Consider the following 11,746-nt stretch of genomic DNA (forward strand, 5'->3'; position numbering starts at 1 on the left):
GGTTTATTTTTTGGGTTGACTTTTTGAATGTAGTCGAAGATAGAAGTTTTATTATTCATAATCCTTTACTATGGCTTTTATTTAAGGTAAATATGTCGCCTAACTTTATTTATGGGAAATAACCTGTTATGATTTTGTCTAATTATAGTATATGAATTATGTGAAAGACGTGGACACGACGTGACGAGTGTGTACACGGGCTTATATGTTGAAATTGACCGGTTTAGACTCTTAGGTTGTTAATATGCTTTTAATTGAAGTTGTTGTCACATGGAATATATTTCATTGTTGAGTTATTTCCCATTTTATTTTATTGTTATTGAAATTGTTGTATACGCTATTGTTGAGCCATGGGTTGTGCTTTATTGTGATATTGGTATTGTTATTTTGGCAATATTGTGACATATATGGACATGTTGTAGGGATTTATTGATGTCGTGCGAAGCATAAGGGTGCCATGCTTATGGCTATTGATGTACTAACTGCGCGGAGTTATGCTACTGGCTATTGTGTTATTTTCTGGCGGAGTGGTCCGTGTGTATATTGTGATATTATCGGGGCGGAGCGATACATGTAGCTATTGATATATTATCTGGACCGAGCGATACGTGTGGCTATTATGATATTTTCAATACGTTGAGATGAGGTTGGCAATGTGGGATGATATGTCATGACATGGAGGTATGTTGTTGATGAAAAATAGGTTTTCTTATTTGTGCTTATGACTTCTTTGTGTGTGTCATGCATTTTACGTGTTTTGTTTTATTGTTTACAATGTGCCAATCTATGTCTCTATCATTACTTGAGGATTTTGTTTCCAAGGTTAATTCACCTAGAGTCATTATCTTTTGTTTTGTTGAGTTGTTTGTAATATAACAGATTTATATAAATAAATTGTATCATGTTTTACTTTATTTGATTATTGATAATTCTTCTGGAACATTTTATCAATGTCACGGTGCCACCAGATCATGTGGTGAGAGCACCTAAGAAACAAAAGAGGTGGTACCAATAATCTGGATTGATTGATTTGTAAGAAGCGCCACTTGTGGACATGTTGGATGACTCTTGAAATATATTATGATTGTGGAAAGAGGGGGAACAAGAAGAACAATTGCCCTAGGTTGGTTACACCCATCCCGGTCTTCCCAATATGGGGGAAGGAACATTTTGTGTCGTGTCACGAGTATGTTTAAGAGTGTGTCAGGGGTGGTAGGCTTGGCAATTTCAAAGGCCCACACAGCGAGCTGGTACAACTATTTTACTTCTGCCATGGAGGCCTAGAGGAAGGATAAGGGGAATGCTTATGATGTATGCAAAAGGGTAAATAACAGGTCAGTGAGGCGAGTCAATTTAATGATCTTCATCCCCGTTGCGTGAAGTATAGTCATTCAGAGGTATGTCACTATGGTACCAATGTATGTTATAGATGTGGAGTCAAGGGCGTCAGATAAGACACTGCCCTGTCAACCTAAAATCACAAAGTAAGTCACTCCTTGCTACATCATTATGAACACCGCATAATTTTCCTTGTTGTATATGTACATCTATATTGAATAGCCTACATAAATATGGTCTTAACAAGAAACCGAATCACAAAATATTGTATGTATCTACTCTTTAAATGAGACACATTATTCGTGAAGCCTCTTTATCACAATTATCTTACTTACAACCTCTTAAGAAATTGAGTTATATAATGATTTTCTTGAAATGAGTTTTAACCCTATGTTAATACTTCCCAATTGCTTCCCCAAATTCGCAACAAAGAACTATACACGATGAATTCCTTGTAGAACCTTCTGACTCAAATGGATAACACCTGCTCACTTGTGTTTGCCCATGCACCACCATAATGTTTGCCTACATGATATCGAATATAATGGAAGACAACCTAGTGTTGGGATTTTTCTTGAGCCACACTCTCTCTCTCCTGTGTATGTGGCTCATATAGTTTGGACTGTCACTTTACACTCTTGTGAACATTATCATGAACCATTTTTACTGTCTAGTATCATAAAAGCGTATCTCAGTAGGAAATTTGAGATTTTCACAAATTCGTCATAGGAAGATCTTTTTTTCACCCATCGCAGCATAACTTTCATGTCCATTTAGATCAGTCCGGAACAAGTAAATCGCCTTGTTCATAGTATTGTAGTTGCTCATGATGTGGCTGAGTAATGCAACTCGAGAGTTGTTATACAAGAAATGTGTTTAGTTCATAACAAGTGTTAATTTTCTCTTTATGCCTCTACAACGTGTTCTGACTGTGTTCCTTAGTTAGCAAATTCGTTGTGCTAGTTTCCCTACACTTGTTGTATAACCATGCGAGATCACGTACTTCCATATGTCGTTGTAGCACTTTCTTTCTCATAAGGATCCTTAATAGGATCTTTGCGAATATCGAATGCACCTTTGGGGTTATCATAGCATCATATCTACTTCTCATATTTTTTCCCATCCTTCATTAGCATCTGGGTAATTTTCAAGTCACAAGACTCGTGGTGAACTCATTAGAAAAATTCGCAAACCTTTCATGATTACTCTATGGTGCCTCTATGGGTTCAGTTATCCTTAATGCTCGCTTATAAAATCATTTACATGCCATTGTCATGTGCGAATAATTTACTATCCTTAACATTCCACATTCCTAAGTGGATATGCGTTTTATTTTCCTTTATTTACCTTTAGAACCTCTCTAACCAATGCATGACTTAATCCCAATATTGAGATGCCATAGCTACATGGTTTCACTCGTGTATGGTTGAAGTTACGTAGGATTATTGCGAACTTTCCCTCCCCAGTGTAGGTATATGTTTCAGATTTTTGCACATATCATAAGCATATTGATTTGAAAGACAAGTTTATCGCATCTATAGTCCTTTTATATTAGAATCAACTATTGGGAAGGGTTAAGCGGCCAGAATAATAACCTCACAACTGCTCAACCTCCTTTTCAACCTCGTGAGTTTGGGGAGTAGCCTCCTTATGTAAAATAGCGTTAAGAGCGTAACATCATGTATTTTTGAAACTTCTATCACAAATCTTCTCATTCCGAGTTAAACCGATTTTTCCTACACTCAAGAAGGTAACTGGTGTTAGGTACATGGCTATTTTTTTAAGACTTATTATTCACTAATAAGGCACATGTTGAATGAAACAATTCTTACTATCCCATTCATAACATCTCGTCTTCCAAGAATAACTGATGCTAATGTTTTTATCCTCCCGGTCATGCCTCCCATATATAACATGTCTAAAACGATTATTTTATATCTCAGGATCATGTACATGGTTCTCACAATTATCAATGTTTACTAGTTAACTTAATGCCTCATTTGTATCAATGATGACATCACAATGATTAATCATGTTAGTGTTATTGCTAGTAACCTTCATATCTCTTGGGATATAACTTTCTGAAATGCCACTACTCAACACATTGATGGATTCTTGAATAATTCCAGCTCAATTTCAAACCCCGTTGTTCCTCTTTATATTTAATCTATGGAGGTTGAAGGTTCAAACATGTTATAGATGAAGAATCATTTCATGATCAATCATATTGGGTAGGAAACTCTATGGTCACATTAATTCTAGAACATCATAGAATATTTGTTGAAGGTTTCCAAAAGTTTAATTTGGGTGTTCGACGTAGAAATTCGGAATTGAAGAAAGGAAACGAGTTATTCACAAGATATTCTCCATGGAGAAATTATATGAATTGTTAATAAAGGTATAAGTAGGAGTTATTCACATTGGCCCTTATGTAATCTCGAAGGAAATAGGCCAACATATGAGAATGTTGTCCTCCATCATTGTCCTCTATGCAACCGAAACTTCATGTGTCTACGTCTAAAAAGGTAGTTGGAAATTCGTTGTCTATCATTACGGTGGATGCTATTGAAGGTGAAGTTAATGAATAATTAGCTTATGATAGGTACCTAATTGTCATCCTTATTAGACTAGACTAGAAGTTGTGATTGCCTCCATTAATGTGATATGGTGAGGTCTGTGAGTTGAGGGGGTCACCTCGAAGGCCGAAAGTGTTGTGGAAAGAAAATATTCTCACTTGTTTGTATAGCCAATTGGTTGTGGCTCGAAAGGTACTTTGTACTAAATACATTGATTGATTTTTGAACAATTCCAGCTCAATCTCGAACCCCGTTGTTCCTCTTTATATTAATTATATGGGGGTTGAAGGTTCAAACATGTTATAGAAGAAGCATCATTCCATGATCAATCATATTGTGTAGGAAACTCTATGGTCACATTCATTCTAGAACATCATAGAATAATTATTGAAGGTTGCCAAAAGTTTAATTTGGGTGTTCGACGTAGAGATTAAGAATTGAAGAAAGGGAGCAAGTTATTTCCAAGATATTCCCTATGAATAAATTATATGAATTATTAATAAAGGTATATGTAGGGGTTGTTAAAATTGTCCCTCATGTAATCTCGAAGGAAATAGGCCAACGTATGAGAATGATGTCATCCATCGTTGTCCTCTATGCAACCGAAACTTCATGTGTCTACATCAAAGAATGTAGTTGGAAATCCTTTGTCTATCATTACAATGGATGATATTGAAGGTGAAGTTAATGAATAATTAGCTAATGAGAGGTACCTAATTGTCATCCTTATTAGACTAGTCTGGAAGTTGAGATTGCCTCCGTTAAAGTGCTATGGTAAAGTTTGTGAGTCGAGGGTGTCACCTTGAAGGCCGAAAGTGTTGTGGAAAGAAAATATTCTCATTGTTTGTATAGACCAATGGTTGTGGCTCGAAAGGTACTTTCTATGTGTTATGATTTAAATATGTACATTTCATGTCAAGTTACCACTTCCGTTAATGTAATGCCTTTAATGTGGTGTTATTGATATATATATATATTGTGATGCTTTGATGAATTTTACATGTGTTGTTAGGAGTGGTTCTGGTGTTACTTTGACAGGTGGATAGGCCTAATTATAGGGGAGATTCTGCTGAAATTTCTGAAAAATTTGGGAGCTAGTCGAAATTTGGGGGCTTGAGATGTGTGAAAGAAGAGATGAATCATGTTAGGTGTTTGGGGAGGACTTTTGTTACTTCCTATGATTTCGTACGTGAGAATACATCGTAAGCCAATTGATGCAAGCTTGGAAATGAGATCATTTTTGAAAGTATATAACGTAAGTTCATCATTTTATCTTGGAGGTTACAAATCTTTAAGATCATGAATAACAAGTACCAAAAGAGTTGGAAAGCTTAGACCGTTGAAAGTCGGCAAGTTTGGAATGTTATAACATATACTTTTGGGGTGAGACTAGGGTGATTAACATGATAAGGAATTTAAGTTATGAGTTATTTCATTTGTATAATACTCGTGTGTTATGTTTCTTAGTCAAGCGAGTTGTGGAACCAAAGTTGGCAAAGGTCATCACAAGTCACATTTATAATGTGCAGAAATTTAGGTCAAATGTAGATGCAAGTGTCTCCCAATATACTTAGAATCAAGGGATTATCTACATATCAAATTGAATATCTATGAGTTTAGTTTCTGACACATTAAACCGTTCATCGATACGACCTCGGACTAGAGAGATATTTACATTTTTGCGGGGCCCACATAGGCGGTTTAAGGCATATGGATATATATAAGATGCCTCAACCCCATTTTAAGTCACTATTTTCAGTATATTCAGAACTTAGAATCCTAGTAACACTCTCTCAAGGTTCTCTCATGATCCAAGACCCAAAGAAATGGAAAACAACACAAATCAAGTGTCGGGAATCCCGTGACACTAGTAAGTTTCTTGTTCTTCTTGTTGTTGCCGATATTTGGGTGGTTTCAGCTCGTGTAGGAGGTTGTTTTAAGTGGTTTATGTTCTGTAAAGTACTATCCCATGGTTTTCATATCAACTCTAGGTTATTTTAAGTCTTTCAAATGGATTACATCATATTTCAACATCAAAAGTTGAGAATAACACCTCTTTGAGTTTGTGTTGTAATTGAGGATATTTGTGGGCTATTTTGTGCTGAAATTTCTAGTTGTTAATACTAGCTAATGTAAGTATAATAGCATACTAATTGTACTTAAGATTTCCTGTTTGTTGGTTAAGTTGTTAGGATGATAAACTACAAGATAATACTTGGATTAGTTTAAGTCACTTCTATGGTGTTGTATTGCCATTGAGGGCTATTGTAAGCTAAATATAACTTGGATTTCGACCTGAAGCTACTGTAGGAGGTATGTGTATTAATTTCATGTAGGTGCTTAAGGTTATCTTGATGTTGATTAAGTTAAATGGTTGGACTAGATATGAACTAGTGAATAGAGTTTCTAATTAAAGATAGTTGGAGTTGTGGATTGGTTATTTTGTTATAAATAAGTGGAATAAGGGTGGAATCATTGGTGAACTAATTCATTATAATGTTAATGATGTTGTTAAGTTAATGTAAGAAGTCTATAGGGTGATATGGGTTATACAAATTCTAATTGGAGTTTGTTGCTCGTCATGAAGTAGTTGTGACTTGTTGTTGTTATATGGTGTCTTGTTATTGATATTTATATATTGATGGATTTCTCTGGTTGTTGTTGTTTGTACATGGTATTGGAGGAGGCCCTTGTTTCAGGGGAGATGCTGCCCGAATTTACGTAAACGACCTACTAGCTTAAGTTACAAACTTAACCTTTGCTCATCTCTGATTTTGAATCTCCTTATACTATGATAATTGAGTTAACTTGTTTGAAGAGTTGCTTGGAATGTATTAAGGACTCAATGGGTTTAAGGTATGTTAAGGCACTTCCTTCTTTCTTTTGGCATGACCTAAAGTGAAATGAATACGCTATTTCATAACGGATCTACTCTTAGCAACTAAGGTTGTCCATGTTGTTCTTTCCTTATAAAATTATTCTAAGCAACTGCGTATGATCCTTGAATACTACTGATGTTCATATTGAGGGTATGGATGTCCATAATATTCTTAAGTCACTCTAAAAGGTTTAGAACGTGATTCCATGAGTCTAGCATGTATTATATATAGTATCTATTTTACTCTACCGAGCCGCGCTATAGTCGGCCGGGTACGACACTATTGTGCAACCACTTATCAGTTGGGTTTACCGAGCTCCACGTGGCCGGGTATGATTCTACTGAACCTTATGATGGCCGGGTACGTTTTTACCGAGTCCTCTTTAAGGCCGGTTACAATATGATGATGATGATGCCCACAGAGATGTATGTTTTCAAACTCTATGCATATATATGTATTATGCATTTCATGTCAGTAGCCCCCAGAGGCACTCAAATGTTATAGGTTGTATCTTCTCTATCTCTCTTTACACTATTGTTCTTGTTTATGCTTTCTTGTCTTACATACTCGGTACTTTATTCGTACTAACATCCCTTTTGCTTGGGGACACTGCATTTCATGCCCGCAGGTCCCGATTGATAGGTTGTCAGTCCTCCTAGTAGGCTATCTGCTCAGCAAAGGTGTTGGTGCACTCCACTTGCTCTAGAGTTGCCTATTTGGTCAGTACGGTTTGGATATGCATTGATTGGTATGGCGGGGCCCTGTCCCGACCTTTATGATTTTATATACTCTTAGAGGCTTGAAGATAGATGTCAAGTGTATGGATACTTGTATGGCCTTGTCGGCCTATGTTTTGAGTTTACAAATGGTCATGTCGGCCTTATAGGCCTATATGTCACATATATAAGTTTATATATCATGTTGGGTCTTCATATATTGAGTATTCCCTTATGTTTTATTCTTGTTATCTCATGACGGGGTTTCTGGCTTATTTACTCATGATAGTATTATAAGAAAGGTATGTTACGTTGGTACTCGGTTGAGTAAGGCACCGAGTGCCCATCGCGGCCCTTCAGTTTGGGTCGTGACAAAAGTGATATCAGAGCAGTTCTTTCCTAAGGAGTCTACAAGCCATGTCTAGTAGAGTCTTATTTATGGGTGTGTTGTGCACCACACTTATAAGCAAGAGGCTGCGGGGCATTTAAGACTATCACTCTTTCTTCTAACTCTAGATCGTGTGGTAGAGCTCAATTGTATGAATTCAAATTTATAAATTCTATTTTATTTGTAACACAATGATACCTCATCCAAACAAGTTGGTAAGAGATTAAATGTTGTTGTAGAAGAGTTGAGTCAATGGAACTCGATTTTGCATCATGCTTATGATGAGTAAATATAAGGCCTTCAGTAGATTATGTGTGTACTAAGATGCGTAAGTTTCTTGATAAGGAGGCCTAAGGCATGCATATCTATCAACCCATATGGTTTAAAAAGCAACAAGAGAATCAGAAGGTAGATGCAAGTTTCAACAAGTAAAAGAAGCAAGCTGGCAAAGGTCACGAGGTACCAGTTAGTGAAGGTTTTGAGTTTTTACAATTCACGCAGAGAAATATATGTATTCTGAGTTACCTTCGATAGTAACCAAAGTATGTACAATTGGCCATGCCCATCTCAGTATGCCCTATTGGAGTTGACAGATATGGTTTACCAGAAGAAGGGGATAGCAAGATCCAATTGGGGCTAGAGTAAACCCAAAATGGTAGATGGATTATTATTATCTAACGTTTCCTAAGGATATTGCAAAGGTGGTAATAGTTCTCCTTGTCAGACACCCCGATGGTGCAGTCTAGAATAGTAATGTTAGATATGAATACTAGAATGTCTGAAAAAATTTAGAAGATTGGCACTGGAATCCTAGAAGGGATAAATATTTACCTTTGTATGGCTCCAGTTCCTAGCAAGGAGAGAATCTTAGGTGACCTTTGAGCTAGTGAGATGAAGTAATGGGAGCTAAAAGTGAAAGAATGTTTTGTTGAAGTTATCAGAATAAAGTGATAGACAGAAATATTAGCCGGATAATAAGAAGAGAGTAATTGAAGCATTATGAGTAAGATGTGATAAATGGATGATAACGGTAAATCAAAATATGACAGAATGACAGAGTCTATAGTCAAGTGAAGGAAAAGACAAGAGATGACAGGGCTTGAGACAGTAATAGAGTATAGGCCAAAGGTCATATCCTCATTTCGAGAAATGAGTTGGTGAGTCCAACGTGATTACCTGAAGGCTAAGTTAGACCCCCTATAGTAACAGAAATTAGTACGGTCTAGTAAACAAGATAAAACCGAACATGAATTAGGGACTGGAGGATTTTATAATGGTCGACATCGTGAGAATTTCAGAGATTGTATCCAACAATAATAGAATAGACAAAAGATGAATAACCTTTAACGGTCATTTAGGAAGTCTCTTACCTAAAGCAAGCACTCTGAGCAGAGTTAATCTTAAGGGACTAAGTGTGCTAGTTAAACTAGGTGTCATCTTCGTACGTAAGAAATTTAGTTATCCCTGGTATAGAAGGTTACCATAAGGCGATTAAGTTTCATTGATAATGTGAAAAGTTGCCAGAGATAAAGAGGTAAAACGTCTATAGGTAGATTGCCATAGTACTAAATCTTAGTATTCCCTTAAAGGGGGGAATATGGTGTGATATGTTATTAAGTCGGAGTTAAGCGGCTCAGTTAACTATGGAATGGTAAAGCAAGAATGTGGTAAAAAGGAGAAAGGGATGATGTTGCATTTATTCAATTCCTACAGATATGTTGTGACTCTAGAACATTATACAAGCACGACACCAGGGAGAGGCAGTAAAAGTTTCCGGCCATGATGTTATTGATAAATAAGTGTGAATGGACACTTGATACATCTAGAGCTAGTGGCAAGATATAGGTTAAGACAAAGGATATATCCCAATAGAGATTATGCAAAATATATATACGAGAATGGACCAATGAGTAATTGGTAGTTGATTCAGGAAGAGTCCTGTTATGGCTAGACAAGAGGTCATAGATAAATCAGCAGATCATGCAAGATAAATGTAGTGAACCGTAGCATAGTGAATTCAGTCTCGCAGATACGAGATCGCAATCATTTGAAAAAAAAAATCAAATAGGAGTTGAGGCAGTTAAAGGTACCATTTAAGTTTTATGAAAATGAGAGAGAGTGTCACTAAGGAGACAATCAAAATTTGAGCTTAGAAGTAACCCTACGAGCACAAAGGTACGATGTTATGTAGCTAAGGATTATTTTAGGCGAGTAAGAACAACGAAAATTTCCTTTGGGTGTACGATATAACAAGCTCGCAAAGAGTAAATAAGGAAGAAGGTTTCCACCTAAGTATAGTGAGCTAAAGAGTAAATGTTCTTGTAACAATAGTCTCACTACAGTATTGTGTACACTCCATAAGAAAGTGGCGCCTATCATGGCTAATGAATGGAAAAAAAGTCATCAATGGTGATGTTTGAGATCATATGAGGTACAAGAAATTACAGTATTCGTGTGCAATAAGACAAGCCAAGTATTCATGAAACAAGAAAGCAATACACGACGAGAGGAAATTCTTTACCATATGGCGCGTCGCCAGCATCAATACCCCCACCCTCAGAAGGATCAAAGGGTAAGTAAACCACATATTTGGCCAAGCCTGATAAGACACAGTGGAGGGCTGTATTAGGACTCACGCCTCGAAAGTGTAGGAAGACACCAAATTTTACAATGTTGCCTATGCATGCCGCAGTGAGGAAGAAATGCTTTACTCCCTTGTTATATTTTTATTAACCTATATGCAAACAACTGGCCAGGACATTCGAAAGTTCTAACTCTACCCGGAGATCCCTAGGCTTTTTAAAAAAAAGAAAAGGGGCCTGCCACGCTCTTTCCCCTAAATCGGACTTCCACCCCGAAGAGGGCGTCGTCAGCAAGATTATTAGTGGAGAAACATACCCCCAGAGGAGGATCCGATAAGGTCGTAGGCCTTCTTCTACAGTCCAACGACGAGCGATGATCTTCTCCTAAGGGCACGGTCCCCTCAAGAGGATCGAGAAGCGGCAGACTAAGTCTCAATAGGGAATTATGTACCGGATTGAATGGTCCGAGGAGCCACACCCGCGTAGGCAAAGCTCACAACAATGAAACAATGTATGTTTTACCAAGCAATAAAGAATTTCTTTCGGCATCTCATACTCCAGAAAGGGGAATTTTAATAGGCTCACGGCGAAGGCCTCTCCACCAAACGCGTCCCGATATATTCGAAGACATAGCACCAACAATTCAACACTCGCACGACTCAAGGGTTGGAACTCCGGGCTCATAAAGCCCCTACAAGGCAACTCCGAGCTCATGAAAAGCAGTCTTCAAGCTTAAAAAAATTCGATGACTCGGAGATTGTCATTCATCGCCATGCACTGGAAAACCCGAAACTGTAAGACCCCTTACGAGCAGATTCGGCAAAACATGAACTATTCTACATTACAACAAAAACTGTAAGACCTCAATAGGCATGACAAACTGTAAGACCTCAACATGCATGACAAACTGTAAGACCTCAATAGGCATGAAAATCCCGAAGTTCAGGCTATACGTCGCATTTGTAAGATCCCCGAAAGGGCATACCCTCGGTGTAGACGCCTAAGCTATCACTCGGGATCAAAAATGGCTACGGCCAAACACATATGACTACGGTCAAAACGGATGATACATCCAAACTAACGTGACTTGGGGACGCCCGACCGTCACTAAACAAAAATCGCAAGCCACTACATCGAATATACTTCGGAAAGAACCGGTTAAAACAGGCTTCTGTCAACAGGCAAAAACGAGCTTCAACCATGTCAGCTCCAAATTACAAGGCGTCGATTTACTCGACCTACGAGCTAAAAACCTTCTGAGGTGCTC

The sequence above is a fragment of the Nicotiana sylvestris genome, chromosome 8 (genome assembly GCF_000393655.2).
Source record: "Nicotiana sylvestris chromosome 8, ASM39365v2, whole genome shotgun sequence".
NCBI lineage: Eukaryota > Viridiplantae > Streptophyta > Magnoliopsida > Solanales > Solanaceae > Nicotiana > Nicotiana sylvestris.